The sequence below is a fragment of the Eleutherodactylus coqui genome, chromosome 7 (genome assembly GCF_035609145.1).
Source record: "Eleutherodactylus coqui strain aEleCoq1 chromosome 7, aEleCoq1.hap1, whole genome shotgun sequence".
In the NCBI taxonomy this organism is placed as follows: Eukaryota; Metazoa; Chordata; class Amphibia; order Anura; family Eleutherodactylidae; genus Eleutherodactylus; species Eleutherodactylus coqui.
Genome location: NC_089843.1, coordinates 147,695,437 through 147,709,958, shown reverse-complemented (window position 1 = coordinate 147,709,958; position 14,522 = coordinate 147,695,437). Strand labels below are relative to the sequence as shown.

Here is a 14,522-nt window from a genome sequence, read left to right as displayed (position 1 = left end):
AATAGATAAAGGTAAAGTCCCCTGGTGCGAGCACCGAGTCATGACTGACTCCTAGGGTGACACAGACTGTTTTTGTGGGGTGGTTTGCCATTGCCTTTCCCAGTCATCTTTTACCCCCCAGCAAGCTGGGTGCTCATTTTACCGACCTCGAAAGGATGAAAGGCTGAGTTAACCTTGAGCCGGCTACCTGAACCAAGTGGGAATTGAACCAGCAACCTTCAGGTCGTGAGCGAGAGCTTCAAGTCGTGTTTATGTCCGAGGTCTTAGATGTGGATGTTCCTTGCACAGTTTGAGGCCTTGAATGTCAATACCCAATATATACAAATGGTTGGATGGAATCTAGTGAGGCCAATGAATGCTCTGATGAAGACAGGCACATGGGAATTCCCAGTCTCAGCTAGAACGGTGATTTATAGTATTGTCACAGCTGATTATTCATAAAATATGAGATCGGGTCTTTGATTTAATGTTTTCAAGTCAATAGGTCTAAATGTAGGAAAAATATCAATGATATGGGATGGTTTTATCAGCATTGTAAGTATTTTATATTTAAAGATTTAGAACGAAACAGGTAAAATATTAATATGTTTAACCCCTTAATGACATGGCCTATTTTGGGCTTTTACCCCCTGAGTGCTAGAACAAAACACATGGATGATTTTCAACAGGCCATAGAAAAAGAACTTTTTAAAATCAAAGAAACCAACGCACATAGAAAAAAGAAGAAAAATAATCTCACTTTTAGAGAAAAAATTGGTTTGAAGGAATTTATGGAGAATAAAAATTTAGTGATACGTAAATCTGATAAGGGTGGTAATATAGTATTGCTGGACTCTGACCTCTATGCAAACCTTGTTAAAAACATATTAAATAATACTGATATATATAAAAAAATTGATACCAATCCACTACAAGGTTGTTTGAAGGAACTTGACAAGTTGTTGCATATGGGAAAAGAGTTTGGCATATTGGATGATAAAGCTATTTCATATTTGTCTCCCCCTAATCCAGTCATGGCTTTATTCCATGGCCTTCCTAAAATCCATAAGGGAATATTCCCACCTCCATTGCGACCGATAGTTGCAGGGATCGGCTCACCCTGTGAGCATTTGAGCTCGTGGGTGGACCGATCCCTGCAACCGTTGGTATATAGAACCCCGGGTTTTTTGAGAGACAGCAAGCATGTAATACAAAAGTTGCAAAATATGAAGTGGAATGATGACTTGTGTTGGATCTTATGTGATGTCAAGGATCTGTATTCTTGCATACCACACCATGCGGCCATAGAAGCAGTACGTTTTCATTTACAGAATTTTAGTAATTACAGTAATGAGCTGAAGGAATTTATTTTGCTATCTACGGAATTTTTGTTAACGCATAATTTTTTCTCGTTTGATCAACAATTTTTCTTGCAAATTTCTGGAGCCCCGATGGGATCTAAATTTTCTCCGGTTATAGCCAATCTCTTTATGAGTTGGTGGGAAGATTCCTTTATTTTCAGTCATAATAATCCCTTTGTTGGTCGCATGGTGTGGTATGCGAGATACATTGACGATATAATAATTATCTGGAATAAGGGTCTGGAACGAAATGGGGTGCACGAACAAATCAGTGAGTTTGAAAATTATATCAACAATAATTCTGTCAATTTACAGTTTACTGTGATGCATAGTGACGTGGAAGTACCATTTCTGGATTTAACCCTGAAAGGTGATTGTATTAAAGGAATAGAGACCAAATTATACAGAAAAACAACAGCGGGTAACACCATACTACATGCAAATAGTGGTCATCCCAGACACACTATCAAAGCTATTCCCGTAGGGGAACTCATACGAGCAAAAAGATCTTGCTCTGATGATGTCTCATTTAATGCAGCAAAAATGGACATCAAAAATAGGCTGTATCAGAGAGGTTACAAACAGCCATTATTGAATGAGGCATGTACTAAAATAGAAACAGTCAGCAGGGAAGAGCTACTTAAGGATAAGTGTATAAGCAAAAAAGGAAATATTAGTAAGGGAATGGTTTTCTCTACAGCGTACAGCAGAAATTTTTATGAGATTAAAAAAATGTTTTTCAAATTTTTGCCTGTTTTAAGACAAGATGATATTGTTGATGAGATATTGAATGAGGGAATTAAGTGTGTTGCAAAAAGAAGTAAAAACTTGGGAGATCTGATAGCACCTAGCACTTTTTCCTCCAGTCAGGGAAAACCGCAATGGATGAAATTTCAAGGTTTTTTCCGCTGCGGCAATTCCAGATGTACCGTATGCCATTTAACTGATAGGAGAAAAACTTTTTCTGACAGCGACAATAATAAAGAGTATAAAATCTGCAATTATATTAACTGCAACACTATTAATGTAGTATATATGATTCAAGGCAGAGAGTGTAATTTGAATTATATAGGTTGCACCACACGAAAGTTGAAGACCCGAATCAATGAACACATCCGTAACATCAAAAAGGATAATGTGAACAGTTCAGGTGCGGTTAAACACTTTTGTGATAAGCATAAAAGCAGTTTAAATACTTTTTCATTCTTTGGGATTGAAAAGGTCGTAAATAAAAAGAAAGGAACAATCAACCCGGATAAAGTGTTTAAAAGAGAAGCGTTCTGGATATTAAACTTAAATACAAGATTCCCTAAAGGAATGAATTATAAAACGGACCTTTTATACATTTATTAGGTATAATAATTATTATTTATCAAGTAACACACATTTATTCCAGCATGATTTCATTATGTTGGAAGTGTATGGTGTAGCGTTATGGATTACTATATATCGCTGGTAATAACATTCCATACTAATAATTTGTGTCTTGATTTAATATTGCTGTCAGAAAGGTTATTTTCCTTTTGTTTCTATAACAATGATGTATTGTTTTCATACTCTACTCTTTGCAGCGGAGCGCTCAATATATGTATATGAATATGCTATTCTTATATACCATATAATGTGCCATGCATATATAAAATGATCAGGGCAAGTTCCTGCAGGAGGAACGAGCTCTGGTAATTGAAGTAACAGATTGCCATGGGTTAATTGCACATGTGTTTTTAATTCACTTATTTTCACTAAACCTTTTTAAGGTCTGCATTATGCATTTGTTAGTCAGAGGTGAACAAGGTTTCATAACCGAAACGCGTTCTCTGTATTATTCAAGCACCACAAGAAAATAAAAAGCAAGTTTTTCCACAAAAAGCTGTATTCCTGCAATTGGATTACCTTAATGACATGGCCTATTTTGGGCTTAAGGACGCAACTATTTTTGGCGGATTTTCATCTCCATTTTTCAAAAGCCATAACTTTTTTATTTTTCCGTTGACGCGGCTGTGTAAGGGCTTGTTTTTTGCGTGGCGAACTGTAGTTTTTATCGGTGCCACTTTTGGGTACATAGACTATATCGTAAAACTTTTATTATTTTTTTATGATAACAGGGAGAGAAAACGCATCAATTCTGCCATAGATTTTTTTTTTTTTACAGCGTTAATCATGTAGCATAAATGACACACTAAATTTTCTCTGCGTGTCGGTACAATTACAACGATACCAAAATTCTTATATTTTTTTTTTAGGTTTTTACACTTTTTTGCAATAAAACCCCTTGTTTTGGAAATCTTTTTTTTTCTCTATCGCTGCATTCAAAGTCCTGTAACTTTTTTATTTTTTTATGTACGGAACTTTATGAGGGCTTATTTTTTATGAGACGAGCTGTAGTTTTTATTGGTACCATTTTGGGGACTGTACAGCTTTTTTGACCACTTTTATTGCATTTTTTTGGAGGCAAAATGCAAAAAATTAGCATTTTGCCTCTGTTTTTTTAGAGTTTTTTTTAACGCTTTTTGCCGCACAAAATAAAAAGTGTGTTCAACTTATTGTACGCGTCGTTACGGACGCGTCAATACCAAATATGTGGGGTTTTAATTTTTTACCTTTTTTATGCTAATATTAGAAAAAGCACAAAAAAGGGGTTTTTTTACATTTATTTTTCTTTTTTTACATTTTTATTTTCTTTTTTTTTTACACTATTTGAGTCCCTCTGAGGGACTTACATCACTGCACTTATGATCGCTGTGATAAGGCATGGCAGGGCTACTGCCCTGCTATGCCTTATTGCTTATACAGCGATCATAGGCATTGGCACTACAGGACGCCAGTGTCTAGCATCCTCTTGCCATGGCGACAGACCGGGCTTTCGCGATAACATCGCACCCTCTGTGAACTCTTTCCCTGCCACGATCTACTTAGATCTTGGCAGGGAAGGGGTTAACAGCAGAGGGCGCATCTCCAATGCCGATCCGCTGTGGCAGCGGGACGCCGGCTGTGACTGACAGCCAGCTCCCGCTGCGGTATAGTGCGAGGTCAGTCATGATCTCGCGCTATTCCGATGACATAAGGGTACGTCATTTTGCGGGAAATACCAGCCTGCCATGACATACCCTTACGTCATAGGGCGGGAAGGGGTTAAGAACAGGAATCAGGTGTTCAGAAAAAAGACTATAAAGGAACAATATACATTGCTCAAAACAGTGGAAGAAAAACTTAAATCCCACATCAGATCTCGATAAACGAAACACTGAAGTTGAAAATCTTTGCTGATATAAATTGTGTAATTCATTGAGAACAAAATGACATACGAACAGCCAAATGAAACCACAATCATGAGGCACTATTCAGGGCTGGATTCCAAATCACCCCGAAAATCAGTTTTTGTAAATTCCAACGTAGTAACTCCTACTGTGACTTAGTAGGGTGTATGGTCCGCACGTGCCTGTATGCACTCTTGACAACTTCTGCACATGCTCCTGATGAGACAGCAGATAGTGTCCTGGGGGATTTCCTCTTAGACCTGGATCGGGGCATCAGTGAGCTCCTTGTGGCACTGGATGCACTGATACAAAATGCCCTAGAGGTTCTCAGTTGGATTCAGGCCTGGGGAATGTAAGGGCTAGTCAATAGCATCAATGCCTTCATCATCTAGGAATTGCCTACGCACTCTGGTCATGTGAAGCCGGGTATTGTCCTGAAACTCAGGGCCCACTGCACCAGCATAAAGTCTGACAATGGCTCTAAGGATTTCATCCTAGTATCTAACATTATTAAGGTACCGTTGGCTATCACATGGAGGTTTGTGTAACCCTCCCAGGATATTTCCCCCCAGACCATCAATGTCCCACTGCCAAACAGGTCATGCTGGATGAAGTTTCAGGCAACATAACATTCACCACAATATTTCCTGACTCTTCCACATGTGCTCAATGTGAACTTGTTTGCTTCTGTGAAGAGAACAAGCTGCCAATGGCGGACCCCCCAATTGTGGTGTTTTTCCGACGAGTGCCAATCTAGCTGTAAGCACAGGTCCTATTACACGACATTGGTGTTCATTCCACCTGCCCATGGTCTGTTTGACAGTTTTGTCAAAAACATGTAGACCAACAGACCACTGGAGGTCCTTTTGTAGGAGCTCTGGCAGTGCTCCGCTTGTTTCTCATCAAACAAAGGAGCAAAAACCTGTCCTGATGATTGTTGATGCCCCACTATGGCCCTGTTTAGCTCTCCTCATATCCTGATAGTTGCTCCATGCTTTTAAACTGTGCAGGGAGACTAGGAGGCACAGCAAACCTTCTTGTGATGGCATGTATGAAAGTGCCATCCTGGAGGAGCAGGACTACCTGTGCAACTTATTTGGGCTGCAGTTACCACCTCACAATGCCAGTAGTGATAAAGTCACTAGCAAAGGAGAGATAAACACAGGCAGCACTCATGGGATAGGAAAATAGATAAATTCCCAAATAAAGTGAATATAACTTGAGCCCCATTTAGACGGGAGGAATTTCAGGCAAACGATGCCCGACACTCTTCCCTGCACATACTAGCTCCTGTGTACCTGCACAGGAGCTAATATCGTTAGCTCACAGTGGGGTGGCTGTTCATATGATGTAGCATAAACGATGGACGATAGCTGATCACTCCTCGTTCCGTGTGAATAGCAGCCGTTAAGTATTGAGCGGCCGCTATGTTAAGTCAATGGAGAGGGGCGGGGGAAAACGAGGAGAGAAATCTCCTGCAGCCACCCCACCCCCTGCTGGCCGCTCTGTCAGCGAGCCAGCGATACTAGCTCCAGTGCAGGAGCACGGGAGCAAGGACATGCGAGGACGAAGACATGCCCGACACTCGTTCCATCTAAATTAACCCTTACCTGGCATGATAGGGCCACCCTAGAAGGGGTAGTCCATCATACCTGAAGTCCCCATTAGCCTATAAATTTCTAATCGTTTTTTGGTTATACAAGCATCCAATGAAGGAGAGCGTCAATAGGACCCTGATTTAGATCTCAAAAGTGTAAAGTACAGGATAAAAGTAAGTGAACAATACTTTTCCTTACTTCTACTCTCTGTATACATATGGTCCTATTCCCTGGAGTGCTAGGTATTGTTCTTTTATTTTTATCCTGTACTGAAAGACACTATCAAAGCACTAACTAGAGAAGAATCAGTCAAGAGGAATAAGGAAAGAGTAATTATCTGAGGCTATCACTTACAGAAAACTGAACACTTGAAGAGAGGCTCTAGGACCCTGTTATACCGCCTCTAGCTTGGATACAAGATGTGATACGTGTAGGCATATAGGCATACAGGTTCTGTATGGTATCCTGTGGTATATCACTCAATATTTGCTGTAACTGAGTATAGATCATGCAAACCCATAAGCTGTGGAAGTTGGTGGCCCAGATGGTCCCATGCATGTTCTATTGGCGATAAATCTGGTGACCGGGCAGCCATAGTAGTCTGACAATGTTGTAGGGACATTACTGTGACCCCTTTGCTGTGTGCAGACGAGCATTATCCTGCTGGAAACTGCCTCTTGGAAGCAGCCATGAGAGGAACACATGTTGTATCCACAGGTCAAAACACCTCATTAACAGTCTGCTCTGAATGGCCTAGGTAGCAGGCACTTCATCTATACAGCCATCCAGACCCTTGCATCCCAAAAAATACTTCCCCCACTGTTAACAAGCGGAAAAGGAGGTCCACTACAAACAAAAGGCCTCAGAGAACCTTTTTATAGGCAAGATGACAACTAGAGATGAGCAAGTATACTCGCTAAGGCACATTACTTGAGCGAGTAGATTATCTGAGGCTATCACTTACAGAAAACTGAACACTTGAAGAGAGGCTCTAGGACCCTGTTATACCACCTCTAACTTGGATGCAAGGTGTGATACGGGTGGGCATGGATGCTCTAGTACCCTGTTATACCGCCTCTAGCTTGGATACAAGATGTGATACGTGTAGGCATATAGGCATACAGGTTCTGTATGGTATCCTGTGGTATATCACTCAATATTTGCTGTAACTGAGTATAGATCATGCAAACCCATAAGCTGTGGAAGTTGGTGGCCCAGATGGTCCCATGCATGTTCTATTGGCGATAAATCTGGTGACCGGGCAGCCATAGTAGTCTGACAATGTTGTAGGGACATTACTGTGACCCCTTTGCTGTGTGCAGACGAGCATTATCCTGCTGGAAACTGCCTCTTGGAAGCAGCCATGAGAGGAACACATGTTGTATCCACAGGTCAAAACACCTCATTAACAGTCTGCTCTGAATGGCCTAGGTAGCAGGCACTTCATCTATACAGCCATCCAGACCCTTGCATCCCAAAAAATACTTCCCCCACTGTTAACAAGCGGAAAAGGAGGTCCACTGCAAACAAAAGGCCTCAGAGAACCTTTTTATAGGCAAGATGACAACTAGAGATGAGCAAGTATACTCGCTAAGGCACATTACTTGAGCGAGTAGTGCCTTAGCCGAGTATCTCCCCGATCTCCCCACTCGTCTCTAAAGATTCGGGGACCGGCGCGGGTGACAGGGGAGTTGCGGCGGGGAGCAGGGGGGAGAGAGAGATCTCCCCTCCATTCCTCCCCGCTCTCCCCTGCCGCTCCCCGCCGGCCCCCAAATCTTTAGAGACGAGCGGGGAGATACTCGGCTAAGGCACTACTCGCTCGAGTAATGTGCCTTAACGAGTATACTCGCTCATCTCTAATGACAACCTCTTCTAGATACTTGATTTTTTTTTTTTTTTTACAAAGAGTGTAATTGCAAAAAATTCTGAATTGAAAACACACAACCACCCGTTTTGGGATGTAGTATACTCATTTTTTACATGTCCTCCTTTTCTTTTTTGGGGGGTGGTGGGTGGACGGTTTTGATTTTCTCATAAATAATATCACTAAAATTTGACTTTCTCTTATGAAAGGTGCAGACATGCAGCTTAAAAATTTCCACTTAATTTATACAAGAGTTGTTTAGTCAATTGGATTGTTTAGTGGTCTATTTAAGACTGAAGCTGACAATACACTTTTAGATAGCTGTCAGCGGCCCGGCCGAGTGTACATGTTTTTCACGGAAGAGTGAAGTAAGCCATTGCTGGGCACCCCATAGCTTATTTTTCCCGAGAATTTTAACATGCCTGACTCTTTTTTCCACTGACCTCAGCCATCAAGAAAAAGTCTGGAAACCACCATAGATATTAGATAGTTGGCCAGTTCAACAAAATCAGTGTGATCAGCAGACATTTATCTAAAGGCCCATTTAGATGGGACAAATGTCGGGCAAACGATGCCCGATACTCGTCCCTGCATATACTCGCTTCTGGGGTGCAATGGGGTGCTGGAAAGTGCCCCCTTTGCAGCTGGCTGCTTATATGCACGGTAAGCTTTGACTGGAGCCTCTAAATAGTTAGGGGCCATGATCATAGCCAACGCTGACCACGGCCAACGCCGGGTGCCAGCCTGGTGTTGAAAATAGCTGACACTCACCAGGCATGGAGTGTACTTGGCCCCCGAGTCCTCTCCATATACCCTCTGTGACTGCATGATGTATACGTATTTATAGTTTATGCTTTGGAAGGGGTCAAAATGAAGAACATAATGGAAGTTAACACAGCCCAGCAACTAAGCTGTACTCACTTCAAAAGCTTATTACACAAGGGACTTCTCCAATATTCTCGGAAAGAGATGGTTGATGTGTGGGCATTCAGATGAACCATCTTTCTCTCGTTATGTGTTTGACATGAGCTCTACATTCGTTTCAGGGGGTTTTCACATGCTCTTGTCAACAAATGGAATTTCAGTCACTTGCCTTGTGAATACTGTGTGTCTCTCCCACGCTACTATGTGTTTGTGATCAATTCAAGACCATCTCTAAAAGTCTCATGTGCCTGAAAACGTACAGACAAAGAATCCGTGGGGATAAGAACTGATGATGGGCAGAAAGGATTGTCTGTCTTAATTAGTCTATGTAGAGGATGGGAATAGAAGCTGGTGGTCCCCAGATCCAGACACAACAAGCTGTTTGCATTACATCACCCAGAATGGATTTTAAACCAGCAGTGAATATACTACTTTTCTAATGCTTACCAGATACAGCTTTTGTATGTAATTTATAAGTATACAACAATCTGAAAAAAAAACTATTAAAAGCAATCCCATTACCATACTGAGATGATGATAATGATGATGAAATAGACCAATGAAACAAAACATGTTCTTCAAAAAAATCTCATCTACAAGCTGAGGAAATAATCCGCTCAAAACCTGTGTGGAAATTGACATGTGGTGCGGAATTCCACAGCATGTCAATTTTATTGCCATTTCCGCTGCTTAATTCATCTCTTCTCAATGAGGAGGTAAAGTCCACACAGAAATACGCAATAAAACCCGCTTTAACCCTTTAACGCTGGAGGATGTACAGTTACATCCTACAGCTTCAGGGTGTGCATGGAGGGAGATCGTGGGGCGATCTCCCATCATATAATGCGGACGCTGGCTGTTTCTTACACCCAACACCCACCGACAACAGCTCTGATAAGCCACAAGGCTCATTGGAGCTGTTAAGCCTTTAAACGCCTCCAATTCTGACAGCAGCATTTAAATGCCCCAACTGATTTTCGGGGGTCCCATATGGCCCCCCTGCAATGAGATCGCTGGCTGCCGTGTGATTATCATGATAGCTAGGGGCCTTCTGAAAGGCTCCAGGGCTGTCATGGTAGAATGCCTATCAAGCCATGCTCGTGGGATGCCTTGGTAGAATGCCTGTACGATCGCAGTATGATGTAATGCCACAGCGATCAAAGCATTGCAAGTTCTTGTTCCCTCTGTGGACTAAGAAAAAAGGTAAAAATAAGATTAATAAAGCTTTACTAATTATTTTTTTAAAAAGTGCTAAATGTTAAAAAAAAAAACTTTTGCTATATTAATAATAAAAGAATCTAAATAATAAAACAAGAATACATATTTGATATCGCTGCATCCGTAAAAGTACGATCTATCAAAGTAACACATTAATTACCCTGCGTGGTGAAGGTTGTCATAAAAAATAAATAAAGAACGCCAGAAATGTGCTTTTTTTGGTCATCCTGTCTTCAAGAGAAAATGCAATAAAAAAACCAACAAAAAGTCGTGTGTACTCCAGAATGGTACCAACGCAAACTACAGGACGTCCCGCAAAAAATGAGCCCTCGCACAACTATGTCGATGGAAAAATAAAAAAAATTGTGGCAGTCAGAAGATGGCTGCAGAAAATAATTTAAAAAAATGTAATATCTTTGAAAATAAATAAAAGTAGTAAGGCAAAAAAAACCTATATAAATATGGTATCATAATAATCGTACTGACCCATAGAATAATGTTAAAGGGGTTGTCCCGCGCCGAAACGGGTTTTTTTTTTTTTCAATAGCCCCCCCGTTAGGCGCGAGACAAACCCGATGCAGGGGTTAAAAAAGAAAACCAGATAGTGCTTACCTGAATCCCCGCGCTCCGGTGACTTCTTACTTACCTGGTGAAGATGGCCGCCGGGATCTTCACCCACGGTGGACCGCAGGTCTTCTCCCATGGTGCACCGTGGGCTCTGTGCGGTCCATTGCCGATTCCAGCCTCCTGATTGGCTGGAATTGGCACGTGACGGGGCGGAGCTACGAGGAGCAGCTCTCCGGCACGAGCGGCCCCATTCAGAAAAGAAGAAGACCGGACTGCGCAAGCGCGTCTAATCCGGCGATTAGACGCTGAAAATTAGACGGCACCATGGAGACGAGGACGCTAGCAACGGAACAGGTAAGTGAATAACTTCTGTATGGCTCATAATTAATACACAATGTACATTATAAAGTGCATTAATATGGCCATACAGAAGAGTATAACCCCACTTGCTTTCGCGGGACAACCCCTTTAAATCCAATCAAATAAGTAGGTGCAGCACTCAGCAACTCGATCAGAAGTCTATGTAAATAAAAGCTATAAACTTCATTTACTCCATTATTTAAAAAGTGCGACATTTCGACCTAAACACGGTCTTTGTCTAACATAAATGCATGTATACTGCATCGCATATGAAACACAAACCAAATACCTGCCAACCAATTACAATAAAACGCACATATTTTCCCCATCACCTTTCCCATTGGCACAGCGGGTCCCACAGCAGGTGCACCCACTTCAGCAGCATCACAAATGTGCAGGGTATTAGGACATATTAGGCAACTCGCTGGCATCCTGTTAGATCATGAGCGCATGTGCTAAAATAGTAAATCATTGAACCATGAGTCACCTATGTGCGACATTAGAGACTACCGTGCATGCACCAACCCCCGAGAATACCGCGAGATCTCATGATAAATAGTCCCTTAACTGTACATTCGCCGCTGCCATGGCACTATAACACGCTCCTCGTCGCGAACATAGTAAACAACACTAAGAGCCTACATAATGAAAGCCAGGCAAGTCTCATCCACACATAGTGGTAACAGAGACATGCTACCCAACACACGAATTGGACTTAATGCACTATTACCAAAGTATTTACCAATAATTCATGGGCCAATAGGTGCTAGCTACAGCAGCAAACCCCTTTAGTGGCACCCCCGTAAAATCTCAGGGGCTTCCTGCACTAAGCATACAGTTAAACCATGGAAGATTTCCGTGGACAGCTCTAGTGCTGAAATGCTGGCCAGGACACACAGTTATTGTGCCACTGTACATGTTTGCCACTTCGAATTACCTCACTTGCTGTGCTGACATGGTAATAATAAACCTGCCACTGCAGGGGTTAATACTAGTGTGATAGTGTGGCCTAATTTTCAATGGCTGACCCTGTAGATGCTATGGTGATGATGAGTGAGGATTGAGGCATAGCATGCAGTTACATAATGCATCCACATGAGGGCAGCGTTGTTTTGATAACAAACCACATCAGGCTAAGATGTGTGTGTGTATATATATATATATATATATATATATATATATATATATATATATATATATATATTTGATGTCCCTAAATACTAGACCATATTCTGAAAAACAGTTGGCTTCCTACTGAGAAACATTGTATCCAGCTGCTCCTCCGGCTGCAATGCCTGCTACTGACAGTAACTGTTAACACAATAACTTGTTCTGCCACGATGTGGATCAGATGTGCTCCAGCAATATGTATGTAATTAGCTGGAATATATCTGCACTTCTGTTGTACCTTCGGCCAGTTCCTTGACCATCTCACTAACAGTGTGGACCCACTTCCAGCAATCCAAACAACTGCACCGTATTTATATTGAGCATATCTACTGCACATGGCGGACTGTAGAACAAGCATTATGTCAGACGCTGCTAATTAAGTGTTAATCGATGGGGAGTTTATTTTATATAACAAATATTAACACAGTGAGTTTCAGACTCTCCAAATTGTAATATTTGGAATAGCAATACCATTGCCAATGAGCTGCTTTTGATTTTCCGTCTGCTTGAAAAGGACTGCAAAGCATCAAGATACCAAACCAGTCAAACGGTTCTATTCTATATCTATCCTGCAGACAAGAAAGTGGGATGGCTCCATGCTGGGAGTAGAAGGGTGATGCGAGGAGACAGACGAAGAGAATATATAATGGATTTAGTGTCTCTTCACAGCTGACCTTAAAAGTCTTTGAAGGCTAACAAGCCTAAAAGACACTTCAGGAAAAAAAAAAGTCTCTCCTCGCACAGATGAAGAAAAGTTACCTGGTCAAAAACCTATTAATCATCCCAACAACAGTTTTATGTTAAATATTCAACAAAAGAGACCATGACATTGGATTCTGTGTTCGGAATTTGACATTCTGTATCTTACTGGAAAAGCCATATGGCAAGATTTTCTGGATCTTTCTAGAAAAATGAAAAGAAAAGCGGAATGTCTTTAAATAAGAGGAATCCTTAAAGGGGTTTTCTGGAAAAAGATTGTGATGATCCGTCCTCAGGATATCTGATCATTGGGGCCCGCCACTTCTGATCAGCGGTTTGAACAGGCCATGGCGCTCAGATGCATGCCACGGCCTTTGACATCACATTTCTTAGTCCCATGGCATAAGAGTGGCTCAGTCCCATTCAAGAGAATGGATTTGAGATGCCATACCAGGCACAGGGGCTATAAAATGTAGAGTGTGGGAAAACCGATGTATAGATTCAAAGCTCCGGCACTTTGCATGGTGTAGTACAAAATCTAATTAATCCATTTGTAATTTACATATTTTCTTGAAATACCCTGGGGCACATTTATTATGCTGTCTGAAAGAAAAACTGTCTATATTGCCCATAGCTACCAATCACAGTGCTCCTTATGAGAATTGAAAACTGCACCGTGATTGGTTGTTTTGAGCAGCAGACAGTTTCTCTCTTGCGCTCATAAATCTGCCATATTCTGTTTATTCAGTGGCAGAGTTGACTTTTTATACTTTTTATTCTTTTGCTTTTAATTGCTTTTCCATTTTTTATTGATAATGCCTCAATGCAAGAAATCTTCATTGAATCAAAATGCACCAGCCACCAAAAAGACGCGCTTAGGGCTCCTGCACATGATACGCTCATGAAAGGGTGCCACGGTTGCTCTAAATTGTGCGCAATCACGTGCTTTTGTGCATGTTCCTGTGCATTTTACTTTACATTTTTGCGCACATGCGCACATAAACAGAGCATGTTGTGTATTTTTTTGTCCAACGGAAATGTGGGTGCAAAAATGCTCAATGTGAGGGAACCTATTGAAATCAGCGTGTTCTATTGTCTGCAGAATGCGTGCGCAGGATTTCGCATGTGCAAAATCGCATGCAAAATGGCCTGTGTGCAGGACTCCTTAAGGTGCTTTTACACCTAACGATGTATCGTTCACAAGGGCGAACAATGTCAGAGGTCGGTCGTTCGCTAGTGCAGCCTGTCTACACAGGCAGATAAATCATTCAGTTCTTCACATTGACTGTATAAGTGAATGAGAACAATTAAACTATTAGTTTTTAAGATGAACAATAAGGGCGGCTTCAGACGAGCATAAGCACAAAAACGCTTGCTTGTACGCAGTATATTTGTGCTGTGAATTAGTGTTTTTTGCAATGGTGTCTGCGCAAATACTGTGCACATTTGTGCAGACTATGCTACTCCTATCAAATAAAGGATTCTCTAAAGGAAAGGGGAAAGGATAAAAAGGTAACGTGAACAA

General features: G+C 41.4%; 1 protein-coding gene across 2 annotated transcripts in view; it reads right to left on the bottom strand.

Annotated features, from left to right (window-relative positions):
- The window catches only part of PRDM5 (PR/SET domain 5), a 182,121-nt gene that overhangs the window by 42,815 nt on the left and 124,784 nt on the right, over window positions 1–14,522 (bottom strand). The window lies entirely within an intron of this gene.